This window comes from Rattus norvegicus, chromosome 1 (assembly GCF_021556685.1).
Source record: "Rattus norvegicus strain SHRSP/BbbUtx chromosome 1, alternate assembly SHRSP_T2T, whole genome shotgun sequence".
Taxonomy (NCBI): domain Eukaryota; kingdom Metazoa; phylum Chordata; class Mammalia; order Rodentia; family Muridae; genus Rattus; species Rattus norvegicus.
Genome location: NC_141534.1, coordinates 72,203,864 through 72,225,750, shown reverse-complemented (window position 1 = coordinate 72,225,750; position 21,887 = coordinate 72,203,864). Strand labels below are relative to the sequence as shown.

The 21,887-nt window shown below is 40.6% G+C and overlaps 1 long non-coding RNA gene and 1 pseudogene across 2 annotated transcripts in view; one reads left to right on the top strand and one right to left on the bottom strand.

Annotated features, from left to right (window-relative positions):
- The first annotated feature begins 5,931 nt into the window (after nucleotides 1–5,931).
- Nucleotides 5,932–21,887, top strand: part of LOC148007189 (uncharacterized) — a 31,136-nt gene continuing 15,180 nt past the window's right edge. Inside the window, exon 1 of the long non-coding RNA XR_015649598.1 lies at nucleotides 5,932–6,074. This is a non-coding gene — a long non-coding RNA (uncharacterized LOC148007189). The remainder of the gene's footprint in view (nucleotides 6,075–21,887) is intronic.
- Nucleotides 19,924–21,817, bottom strand: Rpl18al1 (ribosomal protein L18A like 1; annotated as a pseudogene). The gene has a single exon (XR_015649593.1). The product of XR_015649593.1 is annotated as a ribosomal protein L18A like 1, transcript variant X2 (transcript).

Here is a 21,887-nt window from a genome sequence, read left to right as displayed (position 1 = left end):
GACCTCATTCATCAAATTCCCAGCTTCTGCCCACATCACTCCTCTAACTCCTCCCACTCTCAGTACTTTTCTACAATCTCTCTACACATGTCCACTTTGGGGAGACCTGTCACTCCCATTCTGTCTCAGGCTGTCTTCCACACAGCTCCAGATGGCAGGCTGCTGTGGACCCTTCTGAAGAGCCTCTCCACATGCTTGCCTGGACCAGAATTGAATCTGGTATCTTACGTGATATCTCACCCCCACAGTGAGTACAGAACACATCAGGAAAAAGACAGGTAGCCTAACACCTCCACTGGACTACCATGCTCTGGACTACTTCATACCAAACAAAAACAGACTAAATTTAGAAGCCAGAGTTCCATCCCCAACACACAAACATGAGAAACAAAACTGAATCCCGAAATTTTGACTTGGGAAGAGGCATTTAAAGAACTTGGGTTTTGAAAAGAAATAGGTGTCTTAAGAAGTACAAGTGGTCAACCCTCTACTAACAGACTGGGCAGAATTCATCCCTTGGTGTATTGCTATCATCACTAGATGGTGGCCTTGTCATTTTCCTAACCCAGAAAGGAGTTAGTGACTCATATTTAAGGTGCTTTGGGAGAAAACGGAACTTTCTTTGTTTCTTTTTTCCTTCCCTCCCTTTCTCCCTTACTCCCACTCTCCTTCCTTCCTTCCTTTTGTCCCTGAATCCACACGCACATGGTGAAAGAACTGAGTCCTGCATATTGTCTTCAGACCTTCACACTTGAGCTGTCACACACACACACACACACACACACACACACACACACACACATGCACACACATATACACTGAATAATAAATGTATACATAATGAATGTAAAAAGAGGAATGGGATTATGGCTCAGACTTTGAAGGCCTGTATATAATTACCCAGTGAGGATCTGGGGGCATAATTTATGAGTAGGTTGGCCTAGTAGGTTCAAGGTCTTGTGCTTAATCCCAAGGATTGAAAATTAAATTGTATTTGAATCAAACAAAGATTTTCTTGTTATAATTTCCTAAAATTTATAGCATATTAGGAAAGGCTTGATGATGTAAACCTTTAATCCTAATGCTCAAGAGGCAGATAATTCTCTTTGAATTGGAGCCAGCACCACTATTGACACAGTGTGCTCCAGGATAGACAGGGATACATAATGAGAAATTGTCTCAAAGGGGGGAAAAGATATAGTGTATAGCTGTGTACAAAGCTGTGTCAGACATCCGGGGTATAGAGATGGGTCAAGGTTATTGGGAAGTTGTGCACAGGTTGCCTAAAGATGAGGCCTAGAAGAGAACTTCTGCACCTAAGACTTGTATCTTAATTAATTTCTCTCGTAGATGCCAAACATACTTCATTCTGAGTGGAGAGGATAATGGTGAGTTTCCAGACTCTGGTGGTCACTGCTTCCTCCCCAGAATGCCATTGCCTGACTGTATACTGCCCAGCTGATTTTAGGAGAATACTGAATGACATTAAGTAAAATGAGGGAGGGGAGCAGCTCAAATGGCCAGTGATGGACATCCCAAGTGTTCTCAGGGTTAACACCTATGAGGCATTGTGATGGTGGTGAGTGCTGCTAATGGAATCATGACATTCAGTGTGAGTGGAGGTCAAGGGGTGAGTGGCAAAGGGTAGAGAGCTGGTATGGAGGCTGAGGATTAAGAGTGGGGTTTAGAAACAGAGAATGGATCCTGCTGAAGCTAGTGCCTGTGAAAGTCATAGAGTGAGTCAACAGCATACCTGACAAGCTGTTTCCACAGAGATGATTGCTCACCTCGGTCTGGGCTCGCTCTCCAGCTCTCCAAAACTGTCTCAGAGAGTTTCAACAACTGGGATAGGCCACACAGTCTTTGCACAGAATGGGCCTTGAAGTATCACTCACAGAATACTGCTGAGAGAGTCGCTCTTGATAGAAGCATGTTCTACAGATAATGCCTGAGGATTTTATTGCTATGAACAGACACCACGACCAAGGCAATCCTTATAAGTATATCATTTAATTGAGGTTGGTTTACAGGTTCAGAGATTCAGTCCATTATCATCAAAGAGGAAGCATGGCAGTGTCCAGGCAGTAATGGTGCAGAAGGAGCTGAGTGAGAGTTATATATCTTGTTCCAAAGGCCAACAGGAAAAGACTGGCATCCAGGGTGCTAGGATGAGGGTCTTAAAACCCATACCCACAACAACACTTCTTCAAACAAGGCCAGGCATATAGTCTATCTCCCAGGTATAAAGAACTCTCACTGTCTTGTAGCACTGCTATAGTGGTATGGCTGTTTCCAGTACTTGCTGCAGTTTGCTTAGGGCCTGCAGGGTCAGGAGGGAGCATCTCGGTTAAGTCTCTACAATGTGGTCTCTGACTCCTTAGCATTGTTAAAGATGTCAAGGAACATATGATTTCCACACTGCTGTAGCTTTAGAGCACAGTTCTAGAGGATCCTAGCTTCCCCTTTTCAGGGAGTGCTGTTCCTCCACTCAGAAATTTATCTAAGGTTAGTTTAGTTCTAGCCTATATAAAAACCACAAACTCCAAGTATTTTATTTACAAGCTGTAAGCTGTTGGGAGTGATGCCCTTAAAACCCTCCATTACTGATGTTAATATTATAGTTAAAGTTAAGTATGATTGGGTTCATGGAAAATTTCCAGCCAACTGCAGAAGACTAATACAAATCTGGTGGTCAGGATGACTAATGATATGACAAAATTGTGACCTTTCTGAGAAACCAACACCCTACTGACTAATGATATAACAAACCTGTAATTTTTCTGAAAAAACCAACATCCTATTGACATCAGCTGACCAACGAGTACTGTGTCCTTGGCCTGTGAAGCTGTTTCCCACTTCCCCCCTCTCTCTGCTACCCCTGCTATGGTATAAATTCAGCCTTGGGAAAAAATAAAATTGTCACCTTGATCAGACTCTTGCCTTGGCATCCTTCTTCCTATCTCTTGTCCCTCATTCTCTTCCACCCTCCGCACCCTCGTTGACTGTCCTGCAGGATGGAACACTAAGCCTACATGGGCAGGTTTGGAGTTATTCTAACTTAATTCTTACCTATATACCATTTGACTTGGTGTTTTCCCTGGCCACGTGCCTGCAGCATCCTCTTTTTTCATATCCTTTCTTCCTCTCTCTACTTGCAACCCCCTCCCTTGATCCTCGGGTCCCACCTTTCTTTTTCAACTGCTCAGTTACAGGCTCTAGCCTTTTATTAACCAGTTAAATTGGAAAGCAAAGTCTACCTAGTACCACACAGTGTATGTGAGTATCTAGCTGCTCATGGGGACAACCAAAACTTGAGGGCTGATATTTAGCTTTAGAATACAAACAGCATTAAACCAACCCAATATAGTTATGCAATCACACATGAGAGTCTTAAAGTCTACATCACTAAAACTCCAAGTTGCAAATAAACCTTGACATCTCTGAATTACCTTAGTCATGGTGTGTTAGCACATCAATAGAAAAGTAACTGAAAGTTCAATGATTATGAGAACATTGAAATGTTACAGGTCCACCGCATAATTAAATTTTATGCTTGGTTATATTTAGCCCCCTATTAACCATCCCTTCACATCTTTGTATCAGATATAAAGTACCTATGACAGTAAGATCAAACTTTTGAAGTGTATTATTTTAGCAGATCAATAGATTCTAACAACCTAGATCTTAAGACTGTCAGCATTTAAGGCCTACAACCCAACTTCTGATTTTTTCACCAGTATATTTGACAATTAACCTGATATGTGATGCCCATTCTTCCATTATTTATAAAAATTGCATTGAATTGCTATCTCATTGAAAGGATTTTGGGGAACAGTACATCTGTTTATCCAGTACATAGTCACTTACAGTTTAGTTCTCGACCATCTGTTTAGCGTCAATACCTCTTTTAGACATTGACACCTCGGTGACTGACTAATTGTGGAATCTCCCACATCCACACTGGAGTATGTCATGTTTTCTGAGAACCACTCCTCTTCTGAATGTTGTTGTTTAAAAGTATTACCAAAGTCTCTTAATGAACATATGTTCTGCTTCATACTAACTAACTTTTCCATGGCAAAGTCACAAGTGCAGCTTTAGCAAAGTAGAGGACACTAAATCATTATAGAAACTCTCAAGGCTTTTTGCACCAGAGTGGAGCCATGCACTGTGGAGTTCAGTTATGTATGTAAAAATTTTAAATGTGAACCATTTTCACAACAATGCAGCTCATATTCGTATCAAGATTGCGTGAAATACTCCAAAGTAAAGTCGACATTTGTACCATCAAGTAAAACACAGTTTATTAAAAATCAAAACAATAAAGGCACATGGTGTCTAATTTCAGAACACAGTTAAAGATGTCAAAAGAAGGTAACAGAAAACTCTTTAAATGCTTAATACATTTGTATGTATTAGACAAAAAGTTAAAAACAGAAAGAATAAAGTTCAAGTCATGAAATTCTCATGAGTCTTATGATGAAAACCTTAATGAAATAATAAAACCATCCATCTATTTTAGGATAAAGTAAAAAAATTTCAATACAAAATGTATTTTTAAACTTACTATTGTGTACTTTATGTATGTGAATAAAGTTTATGAAGGGAGGGTCTGTATTCGTCTGAATCTTATAAGAACAGGCCAGAGGGAAATCTCTGTTAACAGCTTTCACAGTGCTGGGTCTTTAGGGACAAATCTGTTGTAACATTCATAGGGGTTCCATCCATTTTTAATGACTACCTAGAGGACTGTTTCTGATTACTAGGGCAAGCATGCTAAGAAACAATAAACTGTGAAGCTGTTGGTAGGAGTTGTGAAGAAGGGGTTGCCATCATTCTGTTGATTCTTCCATATTTCTTATCAGAGTGTCTTAGGCAGTTCTCTCTGTCTCTTGGTTTCTCCGTTTCTTCTCTCTCTCTCTCTCTCTCTTTCTCTCACTTTGTGTGTGTGTGTGTGTGTGTGTGTGTGTGTGTGTGTGTGTGTGTGTGTACCCCTTCATGAATAATTTCAGGCCATGAATGACATGAGCTGGAAGCATAAAATAGTGTATAAAGCATGTTAAGTGTTGAAACAGCCTTAAATGTTGCCCCATCATATATGAGGGCATTTTCTCTTCCACATTATTTTTCTTAAACTATGACTGTAATTGAGTACTCTGAGAAAGAAAACTTAAACTGAACATATACTGGAATGTCTCCTGCCCAGGTTCCATTCCCCATAATAGTATCTGTAGTCTTCCATAACAAATTCTTAACCATTTCTGTAGAAGAGCGACACATGGGAAAATCTTACCACCCTTGCATTTACTAAATAAACTTGCCTTGCAGCTAATACATCTTCTAAATCATTAATATATATTTTCTTCTTTTAAAGTGGTTTGTAGCTAATAATTTTCTCCACTCTGTTGGATGTAGGATGCATTTTCATTGACTTTAACCTTACCAAATGTGAACACATTGCATTTAATTACACTTTGATGGATTGCATCTCTCTCTGAACCTTTCTAAGTTCAAAGTATTGACCTAAGGCCACCATAATTGCACCAGAATATTTCCAGTGACCTATCACTAATAATGAAAAATAAAATGACCTAATATTTCAAAACAGAAAAATGTAAATTTGTCAAGAATTGATGCTAGAAGAAATTCTAAATTTGAAAACAAGTAGCTTGTCTCACAGATCAGAAAATGGTCATGATGTTACCTGGAAGGCAAAGTCTTTTCTGGAAAATGTTTTGTTTTGATATCTTGGGCTTAAAATTCATTTAAAGCTTTCAATTGTTTTGAAATAACCACCATGCAATGAAGCTTAAGAATCTGTGGCTTTTTGCATTTCAATGATCTCTTACCCATTTTCTTTCACATCCATCAGGGTGTGCTGGAAAAACAGGTTCCAGTAGAGTAAAGCCTGATGGATCAAGGTCATGAGCTAGTGTATAAAAGGAGATGAGCTCCTTTCCAAACAATAGGTCTAGAGTCTGCTTGACACAGCTATTTCCATACAATAATTGTGCTACTTGAAATAATGACCTTGGTTTTGTTCACCCTGGCTTTTGTATCCAGCCTCATATGCCGTAAGTCAATTATTTACTAAACAAACCTTTTAGCAATAACTTTGAAATGGATCTTTAGAGGATATCAGTCTTACCCTGGGTCTAGATTCAGGTAACCAATACTCATTATAAAGGCAGAAAAACTCATGATTTTATGCTGAGACAACTAATTGCTCTAATGTAGGTGAAGGTGGCATAAAATTTAAATTTAACATTATTTTTTGTTTTTTTTTACTAGAATTAAAACATTACTCTAAAAATAACCTTTAGTTATCATGTTTTATTTGCATTATAAATTGTAAGTTCTTTTATTATCCTATGTTTGATATCTTACTGTAAAATTAGTTGTTTGTATATGGAATTGTCTAAAGAAAAATACACATAGAGCTTCCTTGCTAAATTATTATCCTTCTTCTTTTTATGAGATTTGGGGTATTTGTACAAGATGACTGGTGTATGGTAGACAGGTCCTTCCACGGCAGAATTTCTCAAATGTCATTCATTATTCATTCTGAAGGATTCGACTTCCATTTCTTCTGAGAACACATGTATAACTGTGTGCCTCTGGATTATGTTTGCTGGTCTTACACTCACATCATGTTTCAGAACAGTAAAATTATTTACGTACCATGTTGTGTTTTATTTGTCATTATTAATTCTAAGTTGTTTTATTATCCTCTCTGATAGCTAACTGTAAAATTAGTTCTTCAAATGTCATTGTTTAAAGAAAAGTATGTATCAGGCTTCCTAGCTAAAGTATTATCTTTAAATACATTTTATTATTATAAAAAGGAAATCAGGATACGCTTTTTAGAGGGAGGTATGGTGAAGTAGCAGGGGTACCTTGGCAGGTACACATTGAGGCATCCCTTCCCCCTAAGGTACAGGCCATACAATGGATATACTATAGAATAAAGTTTACTTGGCGACATGGGAAGGGGAGTTAAGAAGTGAGTAAAGACAGAAAAAGACAGAGAGAGAAAGAAAGTGACAGAGACAGAGAGACAGAGATGGAGACAGAGACAGAGACAGAGACAGACTGCCAGTCATGAACTTGTGGAGAGAGAGAGGAGAAGAGGGAAGGGGAAAGAGGGAGAAGGGGGTTAGGGAGAAAAGAGAGTCAGAGAGAAAAGGGGCAGAGCTAGTAAGAGAAATAGAGAGTCAGAGACAGAGAAGGGGCCAAACAGCCCCTTTTATAGGAAGCTAGGCCTCCCTGGCTTGTTGTCAGGAAACTGTTGGGCAAAGCCTAGAAGCAATACTAACATACTGACACTGTTTACTTGAGATTATGAAAAATCACAGAGAATCAGGTATTTGAAAACATAGAAAAAAATTCTAAATATTTTTAAATGACCTCTTATTCTATCACCATGACATTATTTCAGTGGTAGAGTACTGGAACACTGGCAATGAGGATCATGACACAATTTATTACTTTCAGCATATAGAAGAATTAATGTTAGCATTGATACAAAAGCTCTTGTTTATAAATATATATTATGAATTCTATTCTAGATATCTGATTATAGAAAGATCTTGAGATGAAACTTGAATTTGGTGTGTGTGTGTGTGTGTGTGTGTGTGTGTGTGTGTGTGTGTGTGTGTGTGTGTTTGAATTCAAAAGCTTCACCTGAAGGGAGAAACACTGACATAGAGATCCATTAAAAACATGCCACACTAGCCTATGTTCAAATGTTCCCAAACAAAATCTATTTAGGTGGAATGAACATTCACTAAATTATGAATTATGAGATACAAAACTACTAGTGGGTTTTTTAGTAATTCATTTGAATAGAGACAAACCGTTATGTTAAACTGCTGGAGACCTGCAACAGAGTTCTGGTTCTCTTTTGAAGGTAGCCAAGGGCAAAGAGCATAGATGGCGACAAGACTTGTCCTTGCAAGAGATTAAGGCTGCTTGCCCTAATAGTTGTTTACCTGTTTTGATTCTAAGTTACTCTGAAGTCAGAAGCTGCAGGCTTCTGGGTAAATTAATACCAGCTGCTAAAGGTGGCTGGCACCTGTGTTGGGAGGGTGGGGGTGGGGCTGGGGGGAGATTGAGTAAAGGGGCTCTTTGTTCTTTTCTCCACACGACCTCTGTGTCAGGCCCTGAGACTAAATCTTTGTCGGTTAGAGAAAAGTTACTTTCAGGAAGGAAAAGACACTTTTTAAAAAAAGATTTATTTATTTTATTTATATGTGTACACTGTCACCATCTTCAGACACACCAGAAGAGGGCAGCAGATCCCATTACAGATGGTTGTGAGTCACCATGTGGTTGCTGGGATTTGTACTCAGGACCTCTGGAAGAGCAGTCAGTGCTCTTAACTGTTGAGTCATCTCTATAGCCCAAAAAAGACACTTTTAAAAAGGAGTCTAATCTTTATTACTAAGACAAAAAGAGGGAAAAACCTATCAGACTATATCCTGTGAAAACATGCTCTCTTATTTTTTATTGGTTATTTTATTTATAAACATTGCAAAGGTTTATCTCCCCCTTCCCAGTTTCCCTCTGCAAACCCCCATCCCATCTCCCATGCCTGCTTCTTCTATGAGGGTGCTCCCCCACCTACTTACACACTCCCACCTCAATGCCTTAACATTCTCCCCACACTGGGGCATCAAGCTTTCCCTGAACCAAGGGCCTCCCCTCCCGCTGGTGCCAGTTAAGGCAATCTTCTGCTACATATGCAGGTGGTGCCTTGGGTCCCTCCATGTGTACTCTTTCATTGGTGGTTTAGTCTTTGTGAGCTATTTTGGGGGTGGGAGGTGGTGTCTGGTTAGTTGATATTGTTGTTCTTCCTTTGGGATTTCAAACCCCTCAGATTCTTTAGTCCTTCCCCTAACTCGTCCATTGATTCCCCTTGCTCAGTCTGATGGTTGGCTGGAAACATCCACATTTGTATTGGTCAGGTTCTAACAGAGCATCTGAGGAGACAGCTGCATCAGGCACCTGTCAACAAGCACTTGTTGGCATCAGCAATAGTGTTTGGGTTTGGTGGCTGCATATGGGATAGAGTCCCAGGTGTGGGAGTCTCTGATGGGCCTTTCCTTCAACCTCTGTTCCATCCTTTGTCCCTGTATTTCCTTTAGACAGGAGCAATTCTGGGTTAAAAGTTTTGAGATAGGGGTTGGGGATTTAGCTCAGTGGTAGAGCGCTTGCCTAGGAAGCGCAAGGCCCTGGGTTCGGTCCCCAGCTCCAAAAAAAAGAACCAAAAAAAAAAAAAGTTTTGAGATGGGTGAGTGACCCAATCCCTCAACCAGGTGCCATGCCTAACCTCTAGATATGTCTGTACAGGTTCTCTCTCCCCTTTGTTGGGTATTTCAGCTAAGGTTATTCCAGTTGGGACTGGGGACCCACTTGTTTTCCTGGCGTTTGAAACTTTCTAGTGGCTATCTGCATTTCCCCACAACTGACTGCTACATACCTCTTTCAATTTTCTCACCCTCTATACATCTCCCCTGTCTCCTCCCAAATCTGATCCTCCACCCTTCCCTTTGTTTCCCTTCACCCTTCTCTCTCTGTCTGAAGTCCCTTCCTCCCTCTACCTCCCATGATTATTTTGCTACCACTTTTAAGTAAAACTGAAGCATTAACACTTTGGTCTTCCTTTTTGAGCTTCATATAATCTGTGAGTTGTATTGTGGGTATTCCGAGCTCAAACTTTTTTCCTAATATCCACTTACCAGTGAGTCCATACCATATGTGTTCTGTTGTTTCTGGGTTACCTCACTCGAGATGACATTTTCCATTTCATGCACTTGCATTTCAATTTCATGAAATCATTGTTTTTAATAGCTGAGTAGTAATCTATTGTATAAATGTACCATATTTTCTGTATCCATTCCTCTGTTGAGGGGCATCTGGGTTCTTTCCAACTTCTGGCTATTATAGATAAGGCTGCTAAGAACACAGTGGAGAATGTGTCCTTGTTATATATTGGATCATCTTTTGGGTCTATGTCCAGGAGAGGTATAGCTGGGTCCTCAGGTAGAAGTACTTCCAATTTTCTGAGGAACTGCCAGACTGATTTCCAGAGTGGTTTTATCAGCTTGCAATCCCACCAGCAATGAAGGAGGGTTCCTCTTTCTCAACTTCCTTGCCAACATCTGCTGTCACCTGAGTTTTTGATCTTAGCCATTCTGGCTGGTGTGAGGTGGAATCTCAGGGTTGTTTTGATTTGCATTTCCCTTATGACTAAGAATGTTGAATATTTCTTTAGGTGCTTCTTTTTTTTTTTTATTAACTTGAGTATTTCTTATTTACATTTTGAGTGTTATTCCCTTTCCCGGTTTCCGGGCCAACTTCCCCCTAACCCCTCTCACTCCCCTTCTTTATGGGTGTTCCCCTCCCCATCCTCCCCCCATTGCCGCCCTCCCCCCAACAATCACGTTCACTGGGGTTTCAGTTTTAGCAGGACCAAGGGTTTCCCCTTCCACTGGTGCTCTTACTAGGCTATTCATTGCTACCTATGAGGTCAGAGTCCAGGGTCAGTCCATGTATACTATTTAGGTAGTGGCTTAGTCCCTGGAAGCTCTGGTTGCTTGGCATTGTTGTTCATATGGGGTCTCAAGCCCCTTCAAGCTCTTCCAGTTCTTTCTCTGATTCCTTCAACGGGGGTCCTATTCTCAGTTCAGTGGTTTGCTGCTGGCATTCGCCTCTGTATTTGCTGTATTCTGGCTGTGTCTCTCACGAGAGATCTACATCCGGCTCCTGTCTGCCTGCACTTCTTTGCTTCATCCATCTTGTCTAATTGGGTGGCTGTATATGTATGTGCCACATGGGGGGCAGGCTCTGAATGGGTGTTCCTTCTGTGTCTGTTTTAATCTTTGCCTCTCTATTCCCTGCCAAGGGTATTCTTGTCCCCCTTTTAAAGAAGGAGTGAAGCATTCACATTTTGATCATCTGTCTTGAGTTTCATTTGTTCTAGGCATCTAGGGTAATTCAAGCATTTGGGCTAATAGCCACTTATCAATGAGTGCATACCATGTGTGTTTTTCTGTGATTGGGTTACCTCAATCAGGATGATATTTTCCAGTTCCAACCATTTGCCTATGAATTTCATAAAGGCATTGTTTTTGATAGCTGAGTAATATTCCATTGTATAGATGGACCACATTTTCTGTATCCATTCCTCTGTTGAAGGGCATCTGGGTTCTTTCCAACTTCTGGCTATTATAAATAAGGCTGCTATGAACATAGTGGAGCACGTGTCTTTTTTATAAGTTGGGGCATCTTTTGGGTATATACCCAAGAGAGGTATAGCTGGATCCTCAGGCAATTAAATGTCCAATTTTCTGCGGTACCTCCAGACTGATTTCCAGAATGGTTGTACCAGTCTGCAATCCCATCTTTAGGTGCTTCTTGACCATTCAAGATTCCTCAGTTGAGAATTCTTTGTTTAGCTCTGTACTCAATTTTTTAATATGGCTACTTGGTTCACTACAGTCTGACTTCATGAGTTCTTTGTATATTTTGTTTATTAGCCCTCTATCAGATGTAGGATTGGTAAAGATCTTTTTCCAATCTCTGGGTTGCCATTCTGACCTATTGACAGTGTCCTTTGCCTGACAGAAACTTTGTAATTTTATGAGATCCTATTTGTCTATAGAGGATCTTAGAACCTTTGCCATTGGTGTTCTGTTTAGGAAGTTTTCTCCTGTGACAATATGTTCTAGGTTCTTTCCCACTTTCTCTTCTATTAGATTTAGTGCATCTGGTTTTATGTGGAGGTTCTTAAACCCCTTGGACTTGAACTTTGTACAGGGGGTAAGAATGGATTAATTCGCACTCTTCTACATGCAGACCAACGCTTGATCCAGCACCATTTGTTGAATATACTGGCTCTCCCCCTACCCCCATCCCACTACCTGGATGATTTTGGAACATTTTCCCATGACTACAACTCTACTTAGTTCTTAAACAGCATAAAACGTTTAAGTGCCATGGTTTTCATTCTGCCCACATTACACTGGCCCATTTAAGACATAAATAAACCCCGAGTGTTTGATTCTATGATATCCAAGACCCAAGCAAACACATCCAAAACTCCATTTTTAATGTAACAGTTACTTTAAAATGAGTTTTGTCTAAAATGAAATTTACTTGATCTATTTCCATGTGTTTTTACAGTTCCCAGATGCTTTACAGGCTATAACTACTGGTCTGTGTGAGTTGTTTTCTTCATTTGTTTGGTTTTTTTTAATAAGCCATGTCCTTTAAAAGTCTAATAAGTCTAATACAGATCGTTAACCGTTATGTGATTCCCTGTTAGGTATGGATCTGTATGACACCTACTCAAGATCTCCTGGCTTTTAGAGTCTCTGTTGACAAGTTTGGTGTAATTCTGATAAGTCTGCCTTTATATGTTACTTGACTTTTTCCCTTACTGATTTCAATGTTTGTTCTTTTTTCTGTGCATTTGGTATTTTGATTATAATATGAGGGGAGGAATTTCTTTTCTGGTCCAGTGTATTTGTAGTTCTGTACACTTCTTGTATGTTTATAGGCATCTCTTTCTGCAGGTTAGGAAATTTTTCTTCTATAATTTTGTTTTAGATATTAACTGACCCTGGAGTTGGAAATTATCATTCTCTTCTATACCAATTATGCTTAGGCTTGGTCTGTTCATTGTATCCTAAATTTCCTGGATTTTTTTGGTTAGGAGCTTTTTGCATTTTGCTTTTTCTTTGACTGCTGTGTAATACGGTATCTGTAAAATATGGTATCTTCTATGCTTGAGATTCTCTCTTCTCTTTATTGTATTCTGTTGGTGATGCTTGCATCTATGACTCCTGACCTCTTTTCTAGGTTTTCTACTCCATGGTTGTCTCCCTTTATGATTTCTTCATTGTTTCTATTTTTCATTTTTAGATCCTGAATGCTCTTGTTCAATTCTTTCACCTGTTTTTTGTGTTTTCCTTTAAGTCTTTAAGGTATTTATGTGTTTCCTCTTTAAAGGCTTCTACCTGTTCACTTGTGTTCTGTATTTCTTTAAGGGAGTTATTTATGTCATTCTTAAAGTCCTCTATCATCATCATGAGATGTAATTTTTAAATCAGAATCTTGCTTTTCAGATGTGCTGAAGTATCCAGGGCTAGCTATGGTGGAAGAACTGGGTTCTGATGATACCAAGTAGCCTTGGTTTCTTTTGCTTATGTTCTTGTGCTTGCTTCTAGCCATCTGGTTATCTCTGTTGTTACCTGTCCCTCCTGCGAGCCTATGAGGCTGGGTATGTCAGCCCTCCTGTAATCTTAGGTGACTCAGCACTCCTGGTAGACAAGCTATCTCAGGGCAGGTTTGAGGTACAGAGAGCTGTGGAAAGCAGTCACCTCCTGGGACTGTTGCCTGGTGGGGGCAGGGAGAGAGATTGAATAAACAGGCCCTTTGTTCTTTTCACCACAGGACTTCTGTGCGGGGCTTTAAGACTAAGTGTTTTTTTTAAACTCCTTGTCAGTAAGAGAAAAGTTGCTTTCGGAAAGAAAAAGATACTTTTTAAAAATATTCTAATCTTTCTTTCTATGAGAAAGTAATAAAAGAAAAACCTGTCAGACTATATCCTCTGACTACATGCTCTTAATTTCTGTTACTTTTCTCCCTTAATTTCTAAGTTACTCTGCTGCTCCTTTCCTTCTTCCTTGTAATTTTGCCCTCTCCTTCTACTACCTACTATGATTATTCTTGTTTTTTTTATATATGGTTTTCCAAACATCCTTTTTTTTTACAAACTTAAATTCAAATCATAAATTGAAAAAGGTTACAACAGAGATGTTTACATGTGTTGCTAGTAAGACTAGTAATGTAGTTACATATTCATTTTCTGTCACTATCTCAAAAGGTTCACTGAGAGTCTAAAACTATCATTTTTTTGTCTAAGTTAGCATTGGATTTTTGTGTAGATAACCCCATTAAAATTTTATCTTCTGTACCTACACCTACAATAAATTGTTCTTTCTTTTTCACGGTCTTTGTTTAATTGTTTTACGGCTCTAAGGAATGTATTCTATGTTGTAAATGCCTGCTTTCTTTCTCAGAAGCAATTCACTCATGGCACATGAAGCAGAGGTCTAATTGTAGTATCCACATGTCAGAAAGGACCTTAATTGCAGTCCTATTATAAATTGTTTAATAATTATTGATATAGTTTTAGGAATTCTTATAGAACCAACACTAGGAATGAAGAATTTATCTATTAGTCCATATAGCTTCACTACAAGGCAGTGTACATCTTTCTTGATATGCAGAAATTTGGCCCAATATGGTGGGCTAGTGCCCAGGAAATATAATGTCAATTTCATTAGTACAGAAAAGACATATCAATAACAGGACTTGATCTTGTAAATGGCATCTCTTGGGCTTGTCCTGCCAAGGTTCATTCACTGCAGTCCACATTCCATGATGAGTCCATCTCAGGAAGTTCACCTTATGGTCTTTATCCTTTCCTAAGTGGTTTTGGATATTAACCTCTTCTTGGTACCCAACAATAATATAATATAGATGTCAGAGAGCAGATCTCTAAGAAATTCAATTGCTCACTTCAGAATATGTTTGCTAATGGCTGATTTATACAAGAGAAAAAGAATTTCATATTATGTAAAGTGAAGCTTTATCTATATATCATCTATCACCTATCTATTCTCCCTCGTTGTGTGTGTATATGTGAGTAGTTTTCTTTTTCTTCAGAATATGTGACATTGGCAAAGGAAAGGTAAAGAGGACATTGAGATGGCTGTGCTGATTTTCCTATAAAAATTAAATGTTTCTCTCTCAAATCAACTACACTGGGTCCATCATGAAAGAGATTAATGATGAAGACTAGCCTTCATTTTTATTCCATTCACAAGGTAAAATTAAGGACTATTTCTTAATCTCTGACTAAATATTGTCCACTTCACCTACCCAACCTTCCTTCCTGCTGAGAAATTCACATCCTAAATGGAAGAGGAAGAATAATTCAGTGGATGTAGAAAGAAAGAGCAGTTTTATTGTTGAAAAATTGTTATAACAATTCACACTTGGTATCATTTACATGTTTGGGAAAAGAGACAACCTTAAATACTCATCATCTCAAATTGTCTAGCAATACATGAAGATGAAAAACTCAGATTATAAAAAAGTGTCTGAGGAAAATTGCTTCATGTCCTGAAGCAGCAAGGGCTAGTTGGCAACACTGAATCACCAAAGACAAGGTAATCAGAGTTAGTATAATGGGCAGTGTAGGCAAAACAAGGTTTATAATGACCTAACCCATAATGGTCAGCACAGGAGAGGTGAAATTTATAATGACATGATGACTTGTATGGACCTTTGTTACTGGCTAATCAATCATTGTGTTTCCAGATAAGATACAGATAGGAAACCTATTGCATATCTGTCTGATCTGTATAAACAGAAAAATTCTCAAACAAATGAAAGACTACATTGGATCATGGCAAAGGACGATCTTGGCTAGTGAAACAATGTCCAGACTTGGGCCAATGTACAGACCCAGAACCCTTGAATGAAGGGGTGGCCACATTCCTTTGAGGAAGGATCTTCAGTAGACATCTAAAATTTTGCTGCTAGCCTTTCTCCAGTTTATCCCTAGAGAGACCTATACCCTTCTACAAAGGTAAATGTACACTGTAAAAAAGGCAATAATCAGACTTTCTGGGTTCTATTGGGTACTGGTCCTGAATCGATCCCAAGAGATCCCAAGGAACATTGTGGCCCTCCAGTTAAAGTAGGGGCTTATGTAGGACAGGTGTTTAGTGGAGTTTTGGCTGATGTTCAACTCACAGTAGGTCCAGTCTGTCTCTAAAAACATCCTGTAGTTATTTCATCAGTTCAAGAATGTATAATTGGGATAGATATACTTCAATGTTGGCAGAATTCTCACATTATATGCCTGACCTGTGGATCAAGGGCTATTATGGTTGGAAAGGCTAAGTGGAAGCCTTTAGAGTTGCTTCTGCCAAAGAAAATAGTGGGTCAAAACCAGTTTCATATTCCTGGAGGGATTGCAAAAATTACTACCACCATCATTTATGTGAAAGATGAAGGGGTGCTGGTTCCAACTGTATCTCCCTTTAACTCTTCTATCTGGCCAATGCAGAAGACAGCTGGATCATGGAGAATGATAGCTGACTATTGAAAACTAAGTCAGGTAGTAGCGCCAATTGCAGCTTCTGTACCAGATGTAGTTTCATTACTTGAAAAATTAGCATATCTACTGGTACCTGGTATGGACCTATCGATCTACCAACTGCCTTCTTCTCAGTACCTGTACATAAGGACCACCAGAAGCAATTTGCTTTCAGTTGGCAAGGCCAGCAGTATACCTTTACAGTTTTGCCTCAAGGATATATGAACTATCCTGCTGTCATAACTTAGTTAGATGGGATCTTGATTGTCTCTTCCATTAAATATCACATTGGTACACTATATTGATGACATTGTGCTGATTGGACCAAGTGAGCAGCAAGTAGCAACCACTTTTTACTCATTGGTTCCACATATGTGTATCAGAGGATGGAAAATAAATCAACCCAAAATTCAAGGACTATCTATCTCAGTGAAATTCTCAGAAGGCCAGTGGTATGGGAAATGCATAGATATTCCTGCTATGGTGAAAAATAAGTTATTGAACCTGGCCCTTCCCACCACCAAGTAGAAGCACAATGTTTAGTTGGTCTATTTGGATTCTGAAATCAGCACATTCCTCAGTTGGGTGTGTTACTCAGGACCTTTTACCAAGCGACAGGGAAAGCAGCTAACTTTGTGTGGAACATGGAACAGGAGAAGGCTCTTCAATAGGTCCAGGCTGTACAGGTTGCTCTACCACTTGGACCATAAGTTTCAGCAGACCCAGTGTCAGATAGAGATGCTGTTTGGAATATCTGGCAGGACCCTGTAGGTGAGTCACAGAAGAGACCTTAGGCATTTTGCAGCAAAGTTCTACCAGACAACAGTTCATTTCCAGACAACTCTTCTTCCTTTGAAAAACAGCTCTTGGCCTGCTATTGGGTCTTAATGGGAACTGAACATTTGACAATAGGACACCAGTTTGACCTGAACTGCCCATCATGAGCTGGGTGTTATCAGATCCTCCAAGTCATAAAGTAGGATGTGCACAGCAGCAGACTACTATTAAATGAAAGTGATATATACATGATCAGGCCTAAGCAGGTCCTAAATGCACAAGCAAGTTACATGAAGAAGTTGTTCAAATGCCTATGGTTTGTATTCTTGTTACAATGACATCGGCTACCAAGCATATAACTATAGCCTCATGGCTATGATCAGCTGGCTGAAGAAGAAAAGACTAGGACCCAGTTTACTGACAATTCTTCACATTATGCAAGCAACACCCAGAAGTGAACAGCTGCAGCATTACAACCCCTTTCTGGGACAATCCTGAGAGATACAGGTGGAAGAAAATCTTCCCAGTGGGCAGAGCTTTGGGCACTACACATGGTACTACAGTTTGTTTGGAAAAAGAAATGGCCAGATGTATGATTGTTCACTGACTGATGTGCTGTATTCAAGGATGGTCAGGGACTTAGAAAGATCACAATTGGAAAACTGGTGAGAAAGTCATCTAGCATAAGTCTGTGGATAGATCCCTCCAAACGGGCAAAGGATGTGAAGATATTTGTATCCCATCTAAATGCTCACCAAAATGTGACTTCAGCTAAGAAGGAGTTCAAGAATCTAGTCAATAAAATGACCCATTCTCTTTCCCCAGCCATTCCTGTCGTTGTTCCATGGGCACATGAACAATGTGACCATCGTGTCCGAGATGGGGGTTAAGCTTGGGCTCAAGAACACAGACTTCCACTCACCAAGGATGACCTGGCTACAGCTACTGCTGAATGCCAGATTTGCCAACAGCAGAGACCAACACTGAGCCCCAGATACGGCACTATTCCTATAGGTGATCAACCAGCAACCTGGTGGCAGGTTGAGTACTTGAACCACTTCCTCAATTGAAAAGACAATGTTTTGTTTTTACTGGAATACATACTTATTCTGGTTATGGATTTGCCTTTCCTTTCCATAATTCTTCTGCTAGAAACATCATCTGTGTTTTTCTTCACAGCCAGGAAAGTGCGGCAGTGGGCCCATGATCATGGAATCCACAGGTCTTACAGTTCCCCACCATCCTCAAGCAACCCACTGGTCTGATAGAAAGTTAGAATGGTCCTTTGAAGACACAGTTACAACACCAATTAGGTGGCAGCAACATGGAGGGCTTGGTCAGAGTTCTTCAGAAGGCTCTGAATCAGCGTCTGATATATGGTACAGTTTCTCCCATAGCTAGGATCCACTGGTCCAGGAATCAAGGGGTGGAAAGGGGAACAATTCCACTCACTATCATTCCTAGTGACCCTCTAGGGAAATTTTTGCTTCCTGTCCCCGGAACCCTAGGTTCTGGTGGCCTATAAGTTTTGGCTCCAAATTGGAAAGTGCTCCTACCAGGAGCTACAACAAACGTTCCATTGAACTGGAAGTTCAGACTTCTTCCTGGTCATTTTGGGCTTCTAATGCCTTTAACCTAACAGGCTAAGAAATGAATAACAGTGTTAGGTGGAGTGATAGATCTAGATTACCATGAGGAAATTGGATTGCATATCCACAATGGAATTAAGAATTATGTTGGGAGTGCAGATTTTTTAGGGCCTCTCTTAGTACTACCATGTCCTGTGATTAAAGTCAATGGAAAACTACAACAGCCTAGAAAAGCAGAATGATAAAGGACACAGACCCATCAAGAATGAAGGTATGGGTCACTCCTCCAGGAAAAGAGCCAAGACATGCTGAGGTGCTTGCAGAGGGTAGAAGAAATAGGAGAAGGTTAGTTATAAATATCATCTAAGGCCAAGTGACCAGTTGCAGAAACGAAGATTATAAAGTAATCTGAAAGCTTCTGTTTTATTGTTAAGAACACATTCATATAGCTATTTGTGCTTTCTTCCAATTTCTTTAACATCTGTTGGTATTTAAGTTGAAATACTAAAAGACAGTTTCCAAGAAACATTGACCTATTGTAAATGTACAAATGCATTTGTGATTTTATGAGGAATAATTATAATCATGTTAAGTATGTTTATGACCTGGCTATTGTTTCATTTGGACATGAGACATTATTTGTGTTAAGTTGACAAGGGGTGGAATGTAATGGCTACTCTTGTTTGTCAACCTGACTATATCTGGAATGAACTGCAATCCAGAATTGGAAAGCATACCTGTGATCCAGATCGTGAGACTGGAAGAGCTTCTGACCTGAAACTTGGCATGGAGATGTTGAGGCATAGTGGGCATGAAAAGCTTAGGCTCAGGCAAGGTACTACACACCTTTAATCCAAGAAGACTGAGGCAAGGACCTGGGGCCAAGCAAGTCCCAGATTCAGGCTTGGTGGCGTGTACCTTTAATCTGGCTCGCACCTTCTGCTACAGGCCTAAGTAAGGACATTTGAAGAAGGAAGATTCACTATTCTTCAACTGCTTGCACTTCCTTGCTACCACATTTGTTAGAACTTACTTCTACAGAAGACTACCTGAAACAACTAACCTGATAGGATGAAGCAACTACTAGATTCTTGGACTTCCCATTCACAACTGCCCATTATTGGGTTAGTTGGACTACAGACTGTAAATCATCATAATAAATTTCCTCAATCTAGAGACACATTCCATAAGTTATGTGACTCTAGAGAATCCTGACTAATACAGTCAGATAACCAATTTGTGAAAATAGTTCATATAGCAATAAAGCATGATTTTTTTCTGAAAATATAAGCATAGCATTTTGTGAAGTGTTAAGTATGACATTTTAAGGACCTGAAGTAGATAACTAACTGAAGTTGTAGAGGTGGATATAAGTTGTGGTTTTTTTTTTCTTTGACAGTCTGAAGCTTTTATTCAGTAGGTCTCTGTGTCTAGAAGAAGGTGTTTGGCCTCTTGATGGTGAAGCGTGGTTTGTGCTGGCGCCGCAACACACGGTGGGGCAATGGGAATTTGATCTTGGAGTCGTGGAACTGCTTGACAGCTGGCCGGCGGCACTTGCCAGCTGCAATCTCTACCACCTTCATGATCTGGATGGAGTGCCCACGGGCACAGTGTCGGGCACCCATGTCTCGGTAGCACTGTGTGACCAGGCCGGCGGTGGTCAGGTACCGGTACTCTCGGTACATGTTGTGAGTGCCACTGCGGGAGTCATAGCGCAGCCAGATGCCGAAGTTCTTCACACGCAAGGGTGACTTCTCAAACACCTGCCCACAGTACACAATTTCCCCGGATGACTTCTTCATCTTCTTCAACTGCGACACAAAGTGCCAGAAGCCGGACTTGGCCACCACATGGTTGGGTGCAAAAATTCGCATTCGGTACAGTGGCGGTGAGTGGCATTTTGGGGTTGGCAAGCAACGCCCCACCATCTTGTACTCCCGAAGCGTGCCTGACACATAAGTTTTGGTTTTGAGTGTCATGCTTCAATGTCCCTTCAAATCTCATTTATTATTGGTAAGTCTACTCATCACATCCCTGAGATTCCACTTAAGAATACCTAAGTTCAGCTCTCTGCTCCCAAACCCCGTGGGAGAGAGACCTCACCGCCTGATCAGGTGGGCACTCCTGAGGCTGCAGAGCGGAGGAGACCACCAACACTGCCCACCCCTGCCCACATCCCTGGCCCAAGAGGCAACTGTATAAGGCCTCTGGGTTCCCGTAGGGGAGGGCCCAGGAGCGGCAGGACCCCTGCGCCTGAGACACCGCCGGAACCTGAAGGAAACAGACCGGATAAACAGTTCTCTGCACCCAAATCCCGTGGGAGGGAGAGCTAAACCTTCAGACAGGCGGACACGCCTGGGAAACCAGAAGAGACTGCACTCTGTGCACATCCAGACGCCAGAGGAAAACACCAAACGCCATCTGGAACCCTGGTGCACGGAGGCTCCTGGTAAGAGCGGCGCAGATCTTCCCGGTTGCTGCCGCCGCGGAGGAGAGGACTTAGGCAGTACCCCACGAGCAAACTTGAGCCTTGGAACCACAGGTAGGACCAACTTTTCCCCTGCAAGAAACCTGCCTGGTGAACTCAAGACACAGGCCCACAGGAACAGCTGAAGACCTGTAGAGAGGAAAAACTACACGCCCGAAAGCAGAACACTCTGTCCCCATAACTGGCTGAAAGAAAACAGGAAAACAGATCTACAGCACTCCTGACACACAGGCTTATAAGACAGTCTAGCCACGGTCAGAAATAGCAGAACAAAGTAACACTAGAGATAATCTGATGGCGAGAGGCAAGCGCAGGAACCCAAGCAACAGAAACCAAGACTACATGGCATCATCGGAGCCCAATTCTCCCACCAAAGCAAACACGGAATATCCAAACACACCAGAAAAGCAAGATCTAGTTTCAAAATCATATTTGATCATGATGCTGGAGGACTTCAAGAAAGACATAAAGAACTCCCTTAGAGAACAAGTAGAAGCCTACAGAGAGGAATCGCAAAAATCCCTGAAAGAATTCCAGGAAAACACAATCAAACAGTTGAAGGAATTAAAAATGGAAATAGAAGCAATCAAGAAAGAACACATGGAAACAACCCTGGACATAGAAAATCAAAAGAAAAGACAAGGAGCTGTAGATACAAGCTTCACCAACAGAATTCAACAGATGGCAGAGAGAATCTCGGGAGCAGAAGATTCCATAGAAATCATTGACTCAACTGTCAAAGATAATGTAAAGCGGAAAAAGCTACTGGTCCAAAACATACAGGAAATCCAGGACTCAATGAGAAGATCAAACCTAAGGATAATAGGTATAGAAGAGAGTGAAGACTCCCAGCTCA